Here is a 23,445-nt window from a genome sequence, read left to right on the forward strand (position 1 = left end):
ATTGAGATATTAATTTCTCTAATTTCTCCAATTTTTTCAACATTATTCTTTGTCTATTGTTCCGATAGCTCTCTTGAAATCTAAGAATACTGTTTCAATGACTTTGTTAGTATCCTTGGCCATCAACCAATCATTTATCACCACTTGTAATGCAGTCTCAGTGGATTGTTTTTCTCTGAATAACTATTGTAGAATGTTTTAAGAAATAATTAGAATTCAGATGTTAAGGTTTTTTCGTCAAAATCCATCAAAAAGGATCTGGAAAATGTGACAACGTGACACTTAGCGATCGATCACCTCCACAGCAACTCCAGGGCTTTCTGTCAAGAGAATAAATATGATTTTGTGAGAACATTTTCAAGCAGTTTTAAGTCTACGGCAAATAATGAATAATCAATGTTAATATTTTTTCGCATTTATGTCATTAATAAAGATCGAAAAGTACGACAAGGACCCAGATTGGATCCTTGTAGTACTCTAAAATAAATGGTTGCCATAGTTCACATACTGAAGGTGGTGACATAAGTAACTCATAAAAAACTTTGTCAAATGCTTTCTAAAAGTCATTATAGGGTCAAGAGATTTTGTAACTACCTTAGAAAGGTTAAGCTAAGTTAATATTTTATAGATAGTTCCTATAATAATTACACTATGAATAGTTGATAACGATATATGTTTCTTTATCGCATATATGTATAAATATATATGATTCTTTTTCAAATGTGAAATATGCACTTTTAAACATACATTTTTGCTTCATGGCGATCGATTAAAAGGGATTTTAATAGCAGGACCGTTTTCCATTTCCCATTCTCCTTCGTGTAATAAATCTAAAGCTATGCGAAAGGGAGAGGTAAATATAACTTTTTCATTTTTAATTTAATTATACAGCCACTTATCGTCATTATAATATTTTTGGTGGACGGTTGTCAATATAAAAAACCTTATATATAATTTATAAGTCTCACTAAGGGCTAGCTAAGTGTGCCGAAATTCATTTGAAATCTATAAATATATAAAATTAAAATTGGCTTAAGCTAAATGTATAATTTGCAAATTTAGTACGATTATTTGGTAATGCTAGTTAATTCGCACGTTATTATATTTAAAGATTTAATTTTTTTACATAGTTTGGGCCGTAGAAAGGCATTAACAAAGGGACATTTGTCAAGGGTGCGAATACCTGAGGGGCGCTCGGAACGTGAAGTAAAACTTTATTACGACGAAAGATACGGTAATAACAATATATTTATTTAGAGTTTCGTTCAAAGCGTAGACTTAAAAGGAACTTTAGTTAGTACCTATTCAAGCAGGTCATTTTTGTTTAACTATGGATTTTGTTAACATGAAAAAAGCATCTGACGATAGTGATTACAGCAAAATCTAATATTTGTTTATAATGCTTAAAAAATAATTTGTATACGTTGTTTTTAAGTTTCTGTTTCTGATAAATTTATTTCGGAAAAGACAGAAGTGTGAAAATAACTTTTTTCGAACGATAAAAATATTTCTTAGCTTATTGAATTTTGGGACACGACTTTGTGCACTTCAAACTTTATATCAGTGTTTTAGTGGTATTTTAATATTTAGATTACACTAATACAATTTTTATATGAGACAGGTAAAATGATTTTTTTAATAAATTCTTGACCAAATTTAGCCATTTCATTTATGCGTGTATTCAGGATTTGCCATGTTGTGATCTTGTAAAAATAATAGGTTATTAAAGCAGTAAATTATAATCTATATAAATAAAATAAATGGGCATTTACGAAATATACGCATCTGAAATTTATATAATAAAAAGGTGACAAACGCGAGCAATCTAAAACAAATATTTATAAATAATATGTTAAAATATGCTTTGTTCTACAGGTTGCTTTAATTCGAGTTTCCTATGTTAACAGCACTGTAAATCAGACAGCTGTCAATAATCACGCGTTTTTAAAGTGTCAAATGAATAGTTTTTAACAACGCATTAAAATTGTTTTTTTGAACGACATAAAGAACTGAAGCCCCGAGACCATAGACCGCAAAGAATTTACGTAGATTAGGTGTTAGAGCAGCAGAAAGTTGCTGCTGAATTTTCAAAGACAATATTATTCTCAGATGAGGCACATTTGCACTTTTCTGGATTCAGGATAGACCATTACATGTTCAAAACAGTGACTGTTTGGTGCGCATTATATTCAGGCAGCGTCTATGTGTCTTACTTATTTTAAAACGATGAAGGTCAAACTGTAACAGTTAATAGTGAACACTATAGGCGCATGATAACCGATTATTTTTGGAACGTAAAAGGGTTGTGTCTACGTCGATAAACCCGAAAAGTTTGAGCACCTAAAAACCAACATCCGACAAGATATAGCCGAGATTACGCCCTAAATGTAGGAAAAGGTCATACAAAAATATTGTGAAAGCTATATGATTGATATTATTATTCATAGTTAAGGAAATACAGAAAAAAAATCAAATAATAAAAAAATAATTATATAGAGATTTTTCTCAACACTGTTTTTTTAGCATTGTTTTAGTTAAAATACATATATCGTCTTCGTTTTATATCTTTCGTCTATTATTCGTATATAAATTCTATTTCATTGCATTTTCGTGTGTAGAAAAAAAATTTAATTTTGAAGGAAAAAATTTAATACCGAAATATTACAATAAATTTTGAATTAAAAATCAACTAAAATTTATTGTGATGTATAATAATACAAAACATAATAATAATATATTATAACATAATAAATACTATATGTTTTATTTTGGGGCTTAATTTTATTTTAATTAAAGAATATAGAGTCCGGATATGTACCAAGTCATATACATACTTATTCATGTATCAACAGCCAAAGTTTGATTGTAGAAACAAATCAATACAATTTCGTGTGTAATATTTAAATATCCCAAATATTTAATTTAATTAAAACTAAATATGATCATGAGATTAATTGTAACCAAAACTACGAGTATCTCCTTGAAATCGTTCCCGTGATTTTCACGGGACACCTCTCTATGTGTTGGGATGCGTAACTTTGTTTCGGGTGATCTGGGATAACTTTGTTTCTTTGGGTTAGTATCCGAATAGGGAGCGGATGCCGAGGGTAAAGGCAACGTGGGGGTGCCTCAAACTGATTTGAATTCACCTACTTGGTAAATGTTACCAACTTTTCCAACCGAGATAAGATTGAAACGCGGCGTAGTAAAATAACGTTAAAAATTACATATGTAACTACTTTATTCTTATAGCTAAATTTAAACATTTATACATTATTAAAATGTAGCAAAAAATACAAATGCTTACAACGAAATGTTTTATATTATTAGCTTTGCTATGAGTATCATAGAGTCGAATTTCTGATATTTTTATTTTGTTTCCAACTATGCTGAAACATGGCTATTGAAAAAAACAATCACTTTTATCTAAGATGAAACACAGGCTTTATTCCTCTTTCATTATTCTAGGCGTTTTCCTTTTTGTTCTTATGTCGACGACTGAAGAAACACTTATATCCACAGTTTATCGTAACGTATGAATTTTGCTAAACAGAGCTCACATAAACACAACATATTCCAAGCAAAAGCTAAACTCTAATTGGTTAGAACATATTTGATACCATAATATCCAGCTTTAGTATACATATACATATCTTACAAGTTATTTAAATAAAATTGTAGCATCACTTAAATTTTAAGGTTTATTCATTAGCATTTTTTTAATGTTAATAACGGATAATAAAACATCGTTTTTTTTAAGATTTGTTGTAATCTATTAAATTTAATATTTAGCAAATGTACAATTTATTGATTGTGAGTCTGGTGTTACTAAAGCATTTTTGAATTTTTACATTTCAGCTTTGGAAACATTGCTTTGGCGCAAACAAATGCACAAATAATAACATAAAACAAAGATATTTAATTTTAATGATGTTTTTAGTCTCGCATGGTGTTTAACACACTAACACGATTCTGACAAAAATAGAGCAAAATATATTTTTTAGACGAATATTTAAGACATTATAATCAAAAAAGAATAACATTAGTGATTAAAAGCTTATATGCATTGTGTTTTTAAGAGCTTTTTTGATTACCAAATTTGTTGTAACGTACATGTATTTAATTTAATTCATGTTTAATTGTCGTAAGAATAATATTTTAGTAACAGTTTTAAGCACAATTTGTTATGATTTAGAGGTCATTTCAACGAATGTTTTAAACAAAGAAAAAGAAAGATGAGCTCATATCGAAAGTACAGCCTCACATAGTGACTAAATAATTGAAAATATTTTATATCGATCATCTAAACTTTAGATTCTAAAGCACCACCAAAAGAAAAGGAAAATACATTTTACCATGCGTACATGTTTATTGATCTTCGCCGATATGGCCATCTAAACTGTTTCTCTTAAGCTTGAACACATTTCGGAGGTATGTCAAATAGCCTTTTTTTAGTAGATATTACATATAAAATAGATCAATATAAAATATGTGATAGAAGATCGCATATGTACTAGAAACATCAGTATCACAAAAATCCCAGTCTACTGAAATCACAGTCGACAATAATATAACTTGACACGCCAGTAAAAACACTCTGACTTCCATGACTTGTCAATTTTACTCCACCGCCTGATAGCAGCATCTCTAATACAAGTGAAAAATATTTTATTTATAAAATTTTTATTTTTTTTACAGATTATATCTTATAATTGGGCTCATGTATTTGAAAAATAATTTACGCTTTAAGGTAGTTAGTAATAATTGCTCTTTAAATTTTATTTTATAGTTAAACTTAATGGTTATGTATATGTTTTATCATAAAAGATTTTTTATACCTGTTAATTGTTTTATTATTTGATTTTAAGCTTTACAAATTTATGTTATATTTTTATAAGATCCACTAAAGTATTTTTATATTTTTAATTGCATTTATCCGTCTACAGCTGTTATATAAATTAATAAACCACAATAGCAATTACATAGTTAAATTATTAATAAATTAATTCAACCTTGTGATATACTAATTAAAATGAAAATGTATGATTTTTAAGGTAATCAATATGTGTTATGTGTGACGTTTTACTTTACAGATATTAATATATTTTAATTTAAGAAAATGCTTGTATTTGTGCTAAATAGCACTAATCAACAATATAATATTAAAATTTATCTAATAAAGTATAAAAACCACGAAAAACTTATTTTTAACTAAGAGAAAAAATCTATCTTTCATATAAATTAAGAAAGCAAAAACTAAATAAGCAATTAGTTTTACTACACTAAAGCAATATGTATTTTATTACACGTTATATATGATATTTTCCATAGTGAATAAATTATACACAGAAATAGAGGTTCCATTAATCTACGTATTTTGACTGTCAACTGTCAATTTGCTTCAGCCTATTTTGACAATACAATATCCAAACGGCATTTCCATACTCAAATTGTTGCTTATAATAAATTCAATGAATCGTATACTAGAACCAATATACAACCCGCACTGTTAAAAATACTTGTTAATTATCCTCATCATTTATGCAGCAGTGTTCCGAATGGTGTAAGCTATTATACTTGCAGCTATATTGAATAATTATCCATAGCTTAGAATCCATAATTAAGTATCGAATCTGTTTTATTCAGATCCATTTCAACTTCGCAAGTAATTAATTTCTTAATTGTTACAACAGTGTGTAATTTTTTTTTTTTGTAATATTTTGTATTAAAAATACTAACAGCATTAAAAACTATATTTTTTCTAGATAGAGAAACAATTAAAATATATTTATTATATTAAATTAATAAATATTTTATTGGTTTATCTTAGGTTTAATATTTTACTTAGCTCAGATTATAAACAATATTAATAATGAAATATAGACATAAATAATAATTAAAGATATAGCACAAGATTTTATTTGATTATGCTCTCAATTCAAACTAAAAGATAAAAGTTAAATACATACTCTCATACTCTATGTATACTATATTTTTATTTTTCAAAAGGTATGAATCCGGGTCTGACAGTATACACATACGTAGGTATATATAGTGATAATTATGTACATACTGTGTTGGGTATCGCTTGTTTCCATGTACTCCATTGTCGGTATTCAGCGTACAGCGTTTAATTGCATTTGCAGGTGTGCGCCATATAATTCTGTGGGAAAGCTCAAACGTGTAAAAAATGTTATCCAGGGCGATAAAAGGTTAATGGTTGGTTAAATGTAAATAAATCACACAGTATCGAAGTGATTTTCAAGTAAAGTTAAGCTTTTTTTAGAAAGTCAGCAATAAAAAAATATATCGCAAAAATAACTCTATTTATTTAATTAAATTAAATAGGGATCATTGTGATTAAACAGGTTGCTTCTATGTATAACAATGGTAAAATTTAAAATAAATTGAATGAACCGGAAAGTTATTTATTTTTTACCAAATAAATTATTAGTTAAAATATCATTTTAAGCAAAGAGGCCATAATAGCGTAAAAGATACGAACGAATAACGATATATTTACTTCTTGACTTGAATTATAAAAACGGTACTTAATTTGTCATCTTTTAAAATTGATAAAATTTGGACAAAAACTTATCAGGTATCCACATTTTATGTTGATACGGGTACATTTTCTTAATTATATTTATACCATTATCATAATTTAAAATTAACTACAACCTATATACGTTTACATCCAATATAGCACACTTATATTGTTATTTATGCTGTTTTTTTAATGTGGCGCCGTAATAAAAGTGTGTTATTTATTAATTTAACTATAAATATAATATATTTTTACATAACATAAAAGCGCCCTGTTAAGCGCGTCTGAGAAATTTCGTGCCCGTGCATAAATTATGTTTATGCTCGCGAATGTAAATTTGCGATATATACAATATTATATGAAGGTATTATATTTATATTTATGTGAGTATATAATCGTAAAAAAATAATTATTAATAAAAACTAATAAATTTAAAACATCAACTATCAATATAAAATAATATTGTTAGATTGTTAGAATATATAAAGATAAGTAGCAAACTTTATTTAGATATATTATTTATTTATATTTTAATGACGCCCCAAACGTAAATCTATTTATAACCATCAACAAACTTTATCTAGCGAGATATTATTCACACCAAGAACATAAGATAAAACCATTATGAAAACTAATAAGCGTCGTAACAAAACTAATAAAGGTTTTACAACCGGCCGCTACGTAAAATAGATTTTTTTTTTGATAGGTATAATAAAAAAGAAGAATAAAGTATTTTAATTTAAGTTTATTATTTTTGGTAGTTGTAATTTAATAAGCTTTACAAGAAAATTTGACAAAAATACATTTAAAATAAAAAAATACTAAATTATAAATAATATTGAAAATAAAAATTATTTTTAATATCAAGGCTTGATTTTTCCAATGCTCTCAATCAAATGATATTTAATCTTAAACAAATCAACACATTTGATTGCTTCCTTACATTATTATGGTATTTTTAGTTCAACTTGTTAATCGTCTACCTTTGAAGAGGATGATATTCTTTTCGGAATATCATAATGTTTATTCATCTATATAACGGCCCGAGCGAAGAGAAAAAAAAGCACAATTCTTTCCGGCACGCGAGGTCTTTGAACATCGTGTTTGAACAGGACCAAATCGCCGCTTTTCCTACCCATAATTTTCCCATCCTGCTCGTTTTTCCGTTCGACCACTCGTAAAACCGGGATAATCGTTATATAAATATTTGCAATTATCATTATGAGCGCTAAATAGCAACACAAAAAAAAAATGTAATTAAATTCAGAGAGGTTATTAATCAAGGGCTATTTTGCCCGACGGTTAAAGCTGATTTTTTATAAGATTTGTTTCGCTTAACCTTTTTTTAAATATAATAATTTCTCTTATATAAATATGTTTTTATTAAATATTTTTTTATTATTTATTATCACTTATATGCTATTTATTTAAATACATGTGCAATAAATGAAATATTATCAGAATAATAAGATTTTATAAAATTTGATTTGATGTTAACTTAACTATATATTTCATATTTTCTTTTTCTAATGTGAAAAACCACTATGGATATATTAAAAAAATATGATACTGTTGTAAGAGTATTATTTACAATATGTTCAACGTAAATCACAAATAAATTCTCTACAACAGACATATTTCATATGTTAACCTTTTAAATTAGAACAATATGATCGTTATATTAAATATATTTTTATACGAAAACGCTAATATCTCATAGTAAAAACTTAGTAAAAAATGTTCATAGGCGTAATTAAATATGTTAACTACCGACACTATTTAAATATTATACTGTATTTTAATATACCTAATTTCTTAAACGCACAAAAATTCATTAAATATATATATGGATTTTTAGAGGTTCGCGAGTATAAATATTATTGGAATCTCAGGATTCATCACGATTTTTACATATTTTCTTTCTATATTTCAGCTAAGATGTTTTTTAATTTCAGCTTTAACTCACTGTGACTATGGCTGGAGCATCACAGCTGAAATACGGAAAGAAAATAAGTGAAAATTGCGATGAATCCCGAGATTCCAATATTATATATATATTATATTGTACAGTAACATTATAAAACGTCGGTAAAATGTTGGCTGCCATATTGAGATAGAGTGGAGCAGGACCATATACATATCTCAGAGTTCGTGTATAATTGGGTACGCAAATTTGTATGTATCATATCATTAAAATTTAATTTTATCCATTATCGTGCGCGTATGAATACACCCACTTAGCTGTCTCTCTATTTAACCTGCTGAGCCGTGTTTTAAATATTAACGTTGGACCTTAATGATGTGCATCGTAGAATGGAAACTCGACATTGCGAAGCCGTTACGTGAACTCAACTATATGAGATTTCAGGCAAGACATGAAAGCCCCTCAACGTCGCATTATATAGTAGTATAATAATATATTCGAGAATAGGGTTACGGAATAGACAATATGTCTATTCTGTTATATGCACGAGCAATTTAAAACGTGTTTTAATATTCATACAAAGGTATGATATGAAAGCATTTTTTACCATTACGAATGAGGCAGACGAATCGAATATTGTATGAATATGCGATTCATATTATAATAACAAGCATGAAACTTGTTATAAAAGCAATACATAATATTTAAAAATACTCACTGTAATAAAGGATCGGCAAACATTTTTTTGTAAAGAGCCGGATCGGAAATATTTAAGACTTGGCGGGCCAGAAAGCAAAATTTAAGTGAGCTTTAAAAAAGCTTGAAAATAAACAATTTAGCATATATTTGTATATTTGATCTAGCGCACATACATACTATTTATTTTGTTCTTTATCACAAGTTGCTAAGAATACGTATTTATAGTATAGAACTTCCACTAAGAAAATATTGTAATTGATTTTTTGAGATAATATTTCATCAACTGGATACTATTTGATCAAACTAAAGTTCGTAACTTCCTATTGTAAAAAAATTTTGCAAATGTTTACCTACAAATGCTAAACTAAATAGGTGCTGAAAAATACAAATATAAATTACCAAGCATATGATCTATATTATAATAACAACATTCGTAAGCTAAAATATCCATAGAAAGATTTCTGATAGTTTTTTTTTAGATATTGCCTTTTAGTATGTCATCATTTTGCAGGGTAATCATCTGAATTGTACAGTTTTTTTAATCCAAATGTATTTCGCAGCAAGATTTGAAAAACGCTACTAGTTTTTCAGTTCCAGCTCAAAAAATATTTCCACCGTAATAGATATTATATTTTTTTTCAATAATTGTTGATATTATCAAATATATTGTACATGAAGTAGGTTGATTTAAATGGGGTAAAATGATGTATCGCAGTGCAAGTTTAATTTATTTAAAAAAAATAAGATCATCCTAACCTAATTGGTTACATCAATAGTCACATGATAAAAAAATAAACGATACATTGCATTATTACAATAAACCTAAAACAAATATAAAAACATTACACAAAAAAAAGAAAATCATAAGAAATACAATTAAATAATCTGACATTAACTGTAGATGTATAAATGTGTAATGCCAGCGAGTGGCGACAGATATTATTTAAATATAAATATATATTTTCAGTTCATCTAAGCCATATTTTTATTATTTTGTGTTGGGGTTTTAACTACAAGCGCCACAATTTTGTATAACTTATAGGTCATACTAATTTAATTTTTTGAAAATAAATTAGGACCATCGTGACCTCAATGCGTAAATACAAAAAATTAACAATACAATTAATTATTAATAATATATATTAGAAAATAAAAAAGTCATAAAATATTATTACGGCGGTATTATAGCGGCTTGCCAGATAAAAATAATAGAAAAAATACCAGCGGTATACAATTAAGAACGGAAGTTATTCTGAACGGCCCAAATACCGGCCCAAATAATATAATATAGATAATACTATTATATATTATAATTATAAGAAAAAACGGAAATTCCTTCATTGAGGGTTTGTCAAAAAAAAAACATTTTTCTGATATATATAAAAAACACAAAAGGTATTTGGAACTTTTCTCCATAATAATGTAAAAAGTAAACATGTTAAAGTAGCTATAAAGTAAGCAAAAAAATAGTTCAATAAGTAATAAAACTTGTAGAATTTTCCGAGAACGAGTACATTAAAGATTTAGGGCGTGTAAAGTTGTTACCGTTTTAGGTGGACTTATCGGTTGGGTTGACTTAGAAGGGCTCGCTGATGCATGCGAACAGATGTTGCGGTAAGGGTTGCGAAAGTTCAAGATAAACACACGCGGTGTTTCCCCTTTGATCCGCCTTTTGTCGCGGCCCTAGGTGTCGCCAGGAATTACACTTTAAGAATTATTAATGAAGGGTTCTTCAACCCTGGCTGTACACCTGAACTACAAAATAAAAAGGTGCTTAGGAATCTGACGAACTTATTAGTATTACCACGAGTCGTTAAATGTTGCTATCTGAATCTTGATCTTAACTACAAAAAATAAATAATTTAGGATTACATTATGATTAAATTCGAATTATTTTAATAATTATTGTTATTAATTTAGTATCTCAATACTCTTAAAATTTAAAGATTAAAAAGAGCAGAAAATCTATCTCACATGAAATAATATTTCGAACCACGGGAATTAATAGCTGCTTTTTATACGAAACATAACGCTCCAGGGGGCGATTCGTTACTTCAATAATTAATTTATATTTGCAAATAACAACTTTCTTTTAATCAATATTGAAATATGCGCGTATATATTTGATAGCGTAATCCAATAGTTATTCTTTTATGAAAAAAACGATAGAGATTCTGTAAATGCTTCTGGGAATATTCTTTGTTATTAAAAAAATGTATTGATAAAGATACTAACTTATATCATGCAGAAGATTGAAGGTGTACGTTTATAAATAAAAAAAATGAATGCTTTTAAGCTGCTACAATATATGTATAATAGAAGAAAGGACATTTTCTTAATAAAAAGTATTTTTTCAATAATAAGTTTAATTATCATTATTATTCTATAAAATAATCTTCATTGAGAGGTACAACTTTCTGCCATCGATCAAGTACATTTGTTAAAATTGACTCGCTGTGGGTTAAAATATTTAGAAAGAAATATTTTAGCTTTACTAACACTATTTATATTTTTAATTAAATTAAGTTATAGAGCATTTAATAAATGGTTATCTGTTGTATCTCAAAGAGCTGAAAATGAATCAGACTACAACGAAAAAGCAATCCTAAATTATTTTATAATTATTGTAGTTTTTTTATGTGTTTAAAATTTGCAAAATTCGTCAGCCGCGATAAACCTGTTTTGAAATTAAATAACTTTTATTTAAAATTGCTTACAAGTCGATCGATTTGTGAGAAATTAAAAGAATTTTTGTGTGAAAAAGTTGCCTTGAGACCAATGTTCGTGCTAAAAATAGTCCACGTGAGAAATCTTACTGTGATCAATATTCGTATGACTAGTTGCAATGTGAGAAATAGTCTGTTCACCATATTATATAAATACATTGAGTTTCTTTACATCATTAATTAAATAGTGACAAATCTTATTCAAGGGCTGAGTAATATGCACCACATTAGAGAAAGAGAACTACCTTTTAAGCTTTCATGCAAATCTGTCTCTTTCTGGTTTCTTTTTTATTTATTAATGTATATATATGTACATGTGTATCTTATTACCAATCGCAGATGCTCTATGTGGCAATTATTATACTCAACGGTTCGTCGATTTATTAACTTTGAGTGAGTTATTCCAAGTCGTTTGTAATTGACGTCGCGCGGAAAGAGTTATTTATTTGTCACAGTCGAAAAGCTCTGGCAGCAGCAAGCTTAAATAATTGAACGCGAAGCGATGCCTTTTCTCGGGAGCTTTGGGCTATACTGATAAATGTATACTGCGAGTGGAATATATCCTGTAAGTAAAATTTGCACACACTCAGCGTGATGTGATTAAATTAAAATGGCTTAGCATTCAGTGCGTGATCAAAGCTCACATATAAAGATATCAGTCCATTAAGCACAATTTGAGACGGTTTGAAGCAATTTTTCTGCGTCAATTTTGAAATAGGAGTATTTATCCAGTAAATAAGCTACATTCAATTTTATTACAATTATTTTTTAATATAAGTGCATATTTATTTAGTTAACCCCAGGAATGTTATTCATATTATTTTAAATAAAGTTAACGGTATTATAATATAAGACAATTTTTTTTAACACGCTAAGCTAAACGATTTATTTGAATATTTGTTATTGATTTTTATTTTATTGTATAATAAATAGTTAAATAAATCTAAACAAACCTAGAAATTACATTTAAAATTCTATACAGTAAAAACTTGATCAAATTTGAAATGCATTATTTTACAAAAAAAAAATCGCAATAAAAATGATATTGATTTTAGGACTTATGCTTTGTCAAATGTTGATGCATTTAATTAGAATATATCAAATAATTTATTTATTTAAATTAAATTAGGACGAAAATAAAATAAGAATGTACTAAATAATAAAAGCAAATTTTTTCATTCTTAGATTTTTTAAATCAGATTTCAAATTTTAGTTATAGTTCATAAATATTGTGATTTTAGCAAATTTACTTGAACCGCAACTGTAATATATTCTCGATATGTTTTGCATGTAGAAAAATTAATTTAATTTTTCTTAATTGAAAGTTTTATGAAATTTCAATACAGCGAAGCTCACGGAACCAATGAATAAATTTTGGTATACTGAAAATTCGTTATATTGAACGTAAGGAAGATGATATATTTTATTTTTAATTATCACATTACTACAACATCGAAATAACCTCTTATAAGGTTGACAAATAGTTTTTTGCCCATTTTTAAGGATACCGTATGAAACAATAAAATTTGTGAAAAAAATGTTTTATAAAAAAAGTTTGAGGGTCAGCGAAACACCTGTAATGTCGCTTTTGAACACATCTGTCACACACCACGTCAAGAACGAACTGAATTTGGAGAAATATTGTGTAAAGTTGCAACGTCATTCTTAAATTCGGATCAAAATATTTCGTTATACTGAGATCAGTCTTCGTTATAATGAAAACATTTTGTATGCAAGTTTTTCGGGGACAAATTAAAGATTCGTTATACTGGGAATTTTGTTATTTCGGTATTCGTTACAAAGAGATTTCGTTGTAATATTTTTTAAAATAGGTTTGTAACTTTACTAAATATTATTAAAACAAAAAATATCAAAATGTTTTCAACATAAAAAATAATATTAAAACGTAACATTTAAAAGTAGGTTTACAGTTTAATAAATAATAATAATAATAAATAGCATCGGTTACACATCCGCTCAAAAATATTACTGATATGAAAAAATATTTTGTTACACCTTACTAACGCTACAACACAATCGATCATATATAGTTAGTGCAATGTGAGTGATTATAAGTCATTGATTGTGTTTTAGGGTATTTTATGTGTTTGAGTGCCAGTTTTAACGCTGCATAACACAATTATATCATAAATTTAAATTTTCGTAATAAAAAAGTTTTTTGGTGACATCATAAGTTACTTTATAATTTAAAAAAAATATTTCTATGTTTTATGTGTAAATATAAAAGTCAGTTTTTAATTACATTTACTAATGAGAAAGAAACAATAAACTAAAGATATCAAGCACCTAATCTGTTACTTTAGACCAAAAGTGCGTTTTAAAAATATTAATAATTTTGAAACCTTTGTCTTTTTTGATTAAAAAATATTTTGATTTACATCTTTTTTAAAGTAAATGTTTTTCTGCGCAGCATTATATATTTTAATAATTAATGAGTGTAAAAAGTTTTCACTATATTTAAAATTAATAATGAACTAATGATATTTAAAATCTATAATAAATGATTAATCTTTAAAATCCATAATAAAATAAAAAATATTTTTAATGTTGAAAAAAATATTTTGAATAAATATTGAAATTTTATTCTGAAACTTTTAATTTAAAAAATATTTAAATTAGTGTTATACATTTTTGTGTAGTTTAGTTTCAAAGGCGTCAGTAAGATGGATTTTTGCAATACTGTGCGCTTAGTAGTTGGTTGGTAATGAATAGTACTTATTTTGAAACTTTGCCCCTTTTTGTTTAAAATACTTTTTAAAGCAAAGTTTTAAAAATTCTCTAAAAACTAAAACTTTAAATTGCCAACGTTCGCCAAAATTTAGGTACATATTTTTTCTGTATAGAGAAGCTAATACATATCCACATTATTTATATTATATTTTAAAAAACATTTTTTTTTGTATTTGATGATTTTTATACATATTTTAATAAATTTTATACAATTTAAATCGTTAAAATAAATTTCGCTCGTTAAAATCAATTTCGCTCGTTAAAATCAATTTAGTTCGTTCTCAAGCGCGGGACTTCCCAAATTTGCTTTGACAGTTCTTCTGTCAGATCTGGCAAGAAATATGTTATAATCGCGGGATTTTTGTTACAAAGTGACAATTGAAGATGATTCAAGTGATGCAGCATTTGAAATTATAGACAAAACTATAAATTGCGGGTGTGCCAGTAAGTGTTTAGTTATAAATGAATAATATAACACGGTTATTCTAACAAAATTACTATTGACTTTCCAGGATCTAATATTAAAAGACAAACAGCGGTGATTTGGCAATTAAAGGTATACATACCGAAGTTAATTAAACATATTACAATGCTAGTAATAATAAAAAATATATGACATATTGTGACAATTTTGTAGAAGATGAAAAGATGCCAATCTACGTGTTTAATCCTCTACAGTACATCCATCAATTGTGTTCTTTGGTTGTCGTTTAAATTTAATTTATGGATTATATTAGTAGTAATAATGTGTTCAATGTTTACTCTTGATAGGAGTCTTATTGTTTTTTAATTATTTTTCAGAAGCAATGATGGAACAATTTGATGACCTATATGGCTACAACGTAGAATTGGTATATATAAACAAAGAGTTAATCTTCTCGTGTTGAAGTCACTGTCAGCAAGTATTATCTTTTTATAAAGAACATACTACATAAGTTTGATGTAACTGAATATCTTAAATTTGGCTATTCAGAAAGAGGAATGATGGCACAGAACAAAAATTGTACATATTTTGCCACATCGGAATTAAAAATAACCCACTCTTAGATATTTTGGCTATCGATTATTCCAGGTATGCAATCACATATTTATAATCATTGTAAAATGTCGTTTATTAGATAACATCCAAGAAACTACACATTTATAAGCTGTCCGACAGCGCCGATTTGATCGACATTAACTTTCAATCCTCACATACTAAGGATATATTACACGTTCATGTTTAAAACATAACTGGTTAATTTAAAATTCTTAAAATCTAACGTATATGTTTATTACATCGGAAAGCAATGATAATGTAATATAAAAGAAAAACTCACTTTCCGGCCTCGGAGCCCGGCGACGGGATTTCAAAATTTGAAGATTTCATTACAAAGATTGTTTTATGATCGTTTATCTAATTTAATCAATGTATTCTTCTTATCCTAAACACATTATGTATATATTTAATTGTCATAGTTATAACACACCTAGTTAATTTGCAATCCGATTATTTATAAAAGCAAAAACTCACTTTTAGGCCTCGGAGCCCGTCGCCGGGAATTCAAAATTTGAAAATTTCATTACGAAGATTATTTTATGATTGTTTATCTAGTTTAATCAATGTATTCTTCTAATCCTCAACGCATTATGTATATATTTAATTTTTATTCAGTCAAATGACGAATTAATGAAAATTATTGTCGCGTAGCAAAATTTTATTATTAAATAATAATTATTTAAAAGTGTTGTCACGGTACTGTCTATTTGAATTTGAATGCTTATTTTTCATTGGTCGAAGCTATTTGAATATTTGAATGCTTATTTTTGATTGGTCGAAACAACAGAACGCATTACCGGCGGCTCGAAAATCAATCAGAACAAATTCAATTTTAATTTTTAATATTATTTATTATTATAATTAAATATATTTCCTTTGTTTACGTGTATTGTTACACACTGTTAATACAAAGCGATACGATTTACAGAGTAGATAATTGAACGGAGAATGTTTCGTTTAAAGTTATGCGCGTCCGGAAGCGACGGCGGAAGCGGATTAGAACAATTATATATAAGATAGTGAACATATACATATCTATGTATATTTTCGTGCAAACAGTTTTATCTCGAAATTGATTTACTGGTAAATGATCACAATTGACCAAAAACCATGGGTGCTAAAATATTATTGTCAAAAGCTTGATATAACTAGTCAAACAATAATTCAATTAACTCTAGTTTTTAAATGACAATTTTTTATTTATTTGGTTATGCCCGATTATAGTAGTTAAATATCGTATCTGTTGATTAATTATTTTGAAACAAAGGCTTAATAAAAAACCTAAGGTGTGGCATGAATATGTAAATGACGTCTTTGGTATGTGGCCCCATAAAAAAAAACGATTTGGATGTTGTCCTTAATTTTTTTAATACACAATATCTAAACATATAGAACTAAGAGAAAATTATCAACTGTATTTTCTGGAGACTCTGTATCAACTCGATGTGCTTGTCAGGAAGATAACAGTGAGAGCGAGTAAATCTGTTATTAAAAACAATCTTAATTTAAAGAAAGCTCCTGGAGATGATCTAATTAATAACTCCTCCTGAGACTCCAATACTATGCAGCTCAATGAAAGACTGCGAAGGTTTTAATGATACCAAAACCGGCAAAGGATTCACAAGACTTAAAATCATATATGGCAATAAGTCTCCCACCTATATTAACAAAAGTTTTTGATTAATACAAAAATGCAAAAGCTAAAATAGTATCTGTTAAATGTAACTTTCAGGACTGTTCTTCTTTCTCTAATCTGTGAAAATCACAAGCTAAATTTGTTTTATCCTTTACTTACATACATTTAGAAAATTTCAGTCGTTTGCAAATATTTATTTTATCAATTATTTTTATAGACAATTCAACGAAAATACTTTGTTCCAAATGGCATCGCCTATAAAAAGCATAACCAGCGAGAGAGTTAGAGCTTTTCAGAATATTTTCAATATGAATGAAATAAAACGAATTCCTACTCTTGGAGAATGTTGCTGTTCAAAGCTTGTATAAAATATTTGACGTACAGAGTGTGCCAAAGAGAGCCGGCGCACTTTGTTCGCCGCCGGCAAACGGTAGCCTTATAAACACGGTAAAAGAATGGACTTAAAATTAAATTTATTTATGTTTATTGAATAGAATTTAATTGACAGAAGCTGTTTTGTTATGGCTATATAGGCGACAAATTAATAATTAATTAAAAACGAACACCTTCCAGTATCGCGATATTACAGCGTTTCAAGCAGACGACACAAAAAATTTCGATTATAATATTTTGTATTTTAAGTCTTTGCTAATATTTTAATACTTATAACATTTAAAAATATTTTGTTGTTTTGCTCTTTTACAGTGCAAATCTCATTCACCGCCTTTTTGGTGTAATAATAATTTTTTTTATATTTAATTTAAATTGGCACAGGGAGGTCCAAATTGTGTGACTCTATTTAACTACACTATTTTATTATATTTGTATACAAATACACATATATAAATAAGGTGTAAGTATAGGGAGGCAGTATTATATGTAAAAGAGTCCAGACAAGCCAGTGTCTAGTTTACAATAGAGTATTTCTTGAAGAATTGATGTTGGGATCTCTTTAAATAAACACACCTTACATACGTTCTCTTCAAACATCATGGATTAATGAAAAAAATTATAACGCATTAGTTTGTTAAAATAATAAAAACAAATAAAAAAATCATATAATGCGTCACATCGAAAAAATATTAAACCTTACCATTTATAGCACAAAAATATATATGGATGGAATAACCTACAGCAGTTGTTTGATTAAAGCACTACTTATTTTATTTTAGATAGTTTTAAATTAAGCTAAGATGATTGCAATTAACTGATTGGTTATTAGTAAATATATTTGCGTTTTTTTAAGGCAGACTTAAACAGTATCAGAGATTGTATAAATACTCATTATGTATATAATAACACGTACATATGTCAGTATGTAACGTGGGAGACAGTGATCGATAAGCAATCAATCTTGAATTTCTACACAATGAAAATAATATATATATATATATATATATATATATATATATATATATCACTAAGTAAAAATGACATAAATATTCGAAAAAATATAAGACAATATCAAATTCTGTTTTGAAATTAATTTTCTTCTAAATCGTGTAATTTTATCTTAATAAATTTATTTTTTATTTTGTGTTACAGTATACTCTTGATTGTTTGGGCTAAATTTGTGGAAGAAGGGCACGAATAATCTAAATTAGAATATGTATAACATATTTACAATACAAATTATATTTTTTTTATTTATTAAAAAAAACTTTGATTCGTATTTGCTTTAGAGAATAGATAATTAAAAATGCATTGGTCTATGTGTTTATTTAAACTTGTAACATTAGTTGCTATTTCGTAATCAGAAAACCGTTTTCAATATACTTTCATTCGGATGAAAAAAAGCATCATCTATTAATAATACAGCTTTCTGTGGCAACTCTTTACATTTAACAAATATCTAACTTTAGGAACCCGTTTGGTTTTGAATCGATTTTTTTAAATTTTTTTTTATTTATCTTTATAATAATAAACAAAAATATTTTTTATTAAAGTCTTCTTAAATGATCTAGTTTAATTTTTCATTTCCAATTACTTAAAGTTTCATTTTATGCTAAACATGCCTGTAATATTTTACTCTTTAGATAATACATTTATTTTATTTTATGCACGAATAATTTGCACGAGGATAATCCTGAATACACTGTATTTTTAAATATATATATTTTTTAAATAATATACGCAAAAACGATTTTTTCTTCTAAAACGCAAATATTTGACAATTGTTTCCTACAAAAAAGGTCAGACCTAGTTTAACGTTTATTTTGACCGCTCACATGTAATATCATGAATTATGTATACAAACAAACTATGACATAAGCCGGATGTTTTCTGTTGGAAACCCTGTTAAATCAACCTCCTCGATGGTGTGTAGTGTCTATCCACAGAGACATTCGATTGTTTCAAGGGATGTAATTCACCCTTACAGAAGTACCCCGTTTCGGCATGACTGATGAGAGACCAGCGTTTGAGGTTGTCTATCCGGTGGCATAAACGTTTAAGCATAGTTCGCAGAGCATAGACACCGGACGAATACTAATTGTGTGGATTGGCACGTGTTTTGGTTGCAAACGGCACATAAACTCGTCTATTTAACGACTGCTAATGACAGAATATTGTTGATGACAATGGTAACTTAAAAAAATAATATTAATTTTTTTACGCGACTTTACGTATAACATTTATAAATTGTTGTAATGTTATTGTTTTTAAAAAAGATGTACGGTAAAAAATTTTGACAAAATAACATTTCCATCTTTAAATGGAAAAACTAAGCCTATTTCTTAAGAGAAATATAAAGATATGATGGATTTATTGCCTTATGAACCACCCATATATCATAGGTACTTCAAAAATTGGCACCATCTTAATTAAAAAAATATTAGTATGATAATATTCCTTAAGGTATTTTGTTATGTTATATTTATGTTGTTGTGTGTTTATATATACTTATTATATTTTTTCCTATTTGTTGTTTTCTCTTTTCTATAAAATAATATTATTTTTTTTGTTAAATATGAAATGTTAAATAATAATATTAAAGTAAATTCAAACGCAAATCATTATTTATACTACAATAACATATTATAGACTTGTCCCACTTTCAAATTAACGGCTCATATGTTACTGATTTATAACAATTTTAATATTAGCAACATAAATATTACAATATAAATATAAATATAAAAATAATTATTTAGAGAAAAAAACGAAAAATCATTTTACTTTTTAAGTAAAAAAAAAAATAAAAAGATAAGAAAATGATGCCAAACATTTTGAGTTTAGTGTGTCAAAATTCTGAAAAAACCTAGCTTAATTCGGGTACCATGTCGCACCTCGAAATAATAATATTGTTGTAATATTTACAAACCCAGTAAAAAAGTAATGTTTTTGATAAATTTATTCCGCAAATTATTTGTTACTCAAGTACTCGTTAAAATAGCTGTAATATCAGCGTATATAGATAAACCCTTATTTTATAATTTTAAGATACGTTTAGTATTGATTTTTGCAATTTATTCCCGAACTATATCATTACAATCTAAAAACAATTAGAATAGCCTTAACATTCGATATATCTTGACGTATTTTATTGGTTCTGGTTCTTCGAAGAGCTTTCATTGAGACGATTTGCCCTTGATTTCTAGGCACTAAACACATTCTAGCTTTTAATATGTTAAAAGGTCCGTCTTCATTAAAAGCAAAGTGCTAATTTAATACATTATACTTGGTTGCTCACTATTCTAGTAACACAGGTGATTTGGTATATAGTTTATTAGCAAAATAAATAAAAAAATACTGCATTAGTTATAAAACTTTTTTATTATCCCTTGTGTATTATACATTTTAATTATAGTGACACTCAGCATCCGTTCTTCATAAGGAAGTGTTTAATTATCTGTTTTTTAAATTTATCTTATTTTATACCAGCCAAAAGTTTATGTATCGTGCTCATCGCATTGTAAGCATTTAAGTCCCGCCGCACTGAATCAGTACTCTTGTTCTGTTTATTAAGTTAATCGTCTTTGGCAAACTTGCCCACAGCAACTAGGAAACGTATGAAAATGGTACTCTTTGAAAGACAACGGCAAGAGCTGCAAAACGTACGCAATGTATTCGTGAACAAGATAAGTATATGTATATACATTTGTATGTATATGTATCTTTAAAAGCAGCCTTCGAGGACGGGAGATAATCAAGATAATTAGGATCTAAGTCAACATTTGTAATGTTCGTGTATGAATAATTCGTTATGTTTAATCAGAAGGTTTAGCTTCGCTCACAGTATTATGGTTGTTTGTGAAATTAATACCATGTGTAGATATATTCATCATGAATAGTATTGTTGGATGCGTAACAAGCATTTTATGCTGATTTTTTTACAATAAATGATTGTATAATTATTTGCTTATAATATATTATATAAACAATTTTATACAAAAGTTCAAGCGTAAAAGAAACAGTTATTTAAAGCAAATATTATTTATAAGCATAAAAAATATATAAAAATTTGACTTTTTTTCAACTAATTTTGCAGAAACAGAAATGGCGTATAAATAAAATATTGTAGAAATATTTTACATCACCAACCCTATATATTTATGTAATATTATTTATTGTCTTAATATTAGTATACATTTTTAGGATAATAAATATTAACGGAACTATGCAGGGCTAATATATTTAATAAGTCAAAGGTTTTGTTGAATATATCTCAAGCAATAAGCAGTATAATTATTTAAGGTATTAAGCCATTTTATTTATATCTGCAGCAAAATATCTGGAAGCAAGTTGCGATGAAATTGCGATAGGAATTTTTGAAAATTAAACATTGTTATTTGCAAGAAGTGGTCAAATGACTGATAAAAGTGAAAAAAAAAAAAAAGTTTTGCCAGTATAAGTTTATCTGATACGATTATGGGACGGATCGAAGACGTAGGAACAATTGTTTTTTAAGCTAAAAAAGGGCATCTATGTATACATCTTTTTTACTGATAATCAAAAGAAGTATAGACATGAGTGGTACTGCTTAATTGCTAATTTTTATTTATTTAAACGTCCCGCAGGACTTTGTGCTTGGAAATATTTTCCTATAGAAATCTATTAAAGTGGATTCCAAGATTGAAATATAAATGTCACTTTTCACAGGTGTACATGTTTTATTTTTTTTTATTCGAATCGGAAAATGTTATTTTGAGATATAGTATATTTCTATGAAAAAAAAAAAAACTAAAGCATCGTAGATTCGTCGCCATGCGAATATCGCTCTCGCAAAACTAATTGTGTTGTATAAACTTTGGGTGCTCGAAAAAGCAAATAATCGCGTTTGCCCACGTTGCCGGTTTCGTGCTCTATCTTCGCCCGGCGGTAATTGGACCGAAGCATAGCTGCGCGAATATTCAGCACATTCACGGGCCAAAGTGTCAAAATTGTCGTAAAAACAGACTCTCTCTTTCTCTCTCCTTCTCTCTCTATCTAACCACCCGTCGGTGGGACATTTTAAAATTTCAAAATTCATTAGCGTTTATGGCCGATAGCGCCTTAATGTAACCGAACAAAGCCTTGGCGAGAGATACACCACGAGTCCTGCGGGACGTTTCCTCGCCGCCCTATCAAATGTTGTGAAATACGCCCTTTTGCACTTTATACATGTATACTATAACATTGTGTAATTTACACGAAACGATTATGCGAGAAGTGGAGAGTGCCATAAGCGAATTAACGCAGAGTGGCTCCGATGATATTTATTTACTAGTATCGTACTTTTTGATATATCAACGGAGAGTGTATAAATATTGTAATTTATATTCAAAACGGTGGATATTCAACAACTAGGTACCTAGAATGTAAGAACCATATTCACAAATAATAGAAGCGTAAAATACAAATTCTAAACGTAGGTGTAGAAAAATGGCCTAGATCAGGATATACATACTAAAATTTATCGAAAAAATCATGTAGCATTTTTATGTAACGAATATTTTGTTTACAAATATATATGAATTTGTACAATTATTCATAATACTGTATAAAAAGGATGGGTCCGTGCCAGATGCTTGCTCTTTTGAAAACATTTAATAAAGGTCGAAAGTATTTAATTAACAAAAAATGTTTAAAATTTTCTCAACCCCTTTCATCGGCTATATCTTTGCGTAAGTAATATAATGACTA

At 27.7% G+C, this 23,445-nt stretch overlaps 2 protein-coding genes and 1 long non-coding RNA gene across 4 annotated transcripts in view; 2 read left to right on the top strand and 1 right to left on the bottom strand.

Moving 5' to 3' along the window:
- LOC148234343 (discoidin domain-containing receptor 2-like) overlaps window positions 1-23,445 on the top strand; it is a 281,896-nt gene that overhangs the window by 49,599 nt on the left and 208,852 nt on the right. The gene's annotated exons all lie outside the window — the stretch shown is intronic.
- LOC148234344 (uncharacterized) overlaps window positions 1-23,445 on the bottom strand; it is a 148,704-nt gene that overhangs the window by 42,148 nt on the left and 83,111 nt on the right. The gene's annotated exons all lie outside the window — the stretch shown is intronic.
- On the top strand, window positions 14,801-16,494 carry LOC148234345 (uncharacterized). Of its 2 annotated transcripts, none has more exons than XR_015809963.1 (3): window positions 14,801-15,203; window positions 15,285-15,349; window positions 15,449-16,494. It is a non-coding gene; the product is annotated as an uncharacterized LOC148234345 (long non-coding RNA). The 2 variants fall into 2 exon arrangements; XR_015809962.1 differs by having other exon boundaries at window positions 14,801-15,091; window positions 15,160-15,203; window positions 15,285-16,492.

Source organism: Plectrocnemia conspersa, unplaced genomic scaffold (assembly GCF_051122295.1).
Source record: "Plectrocnemia conspersa isolate PC_06_02 unplaced genomic scaffold, ASM5112229v1 ptg000006l, whole genome shotgun sequence".
NCBI lineage: Eukaryota > Metazoa > Arthropoda > Insecta > Trichoptera > Polycentropodidae > Plectrocnemia > Plectrocnemia conspersa.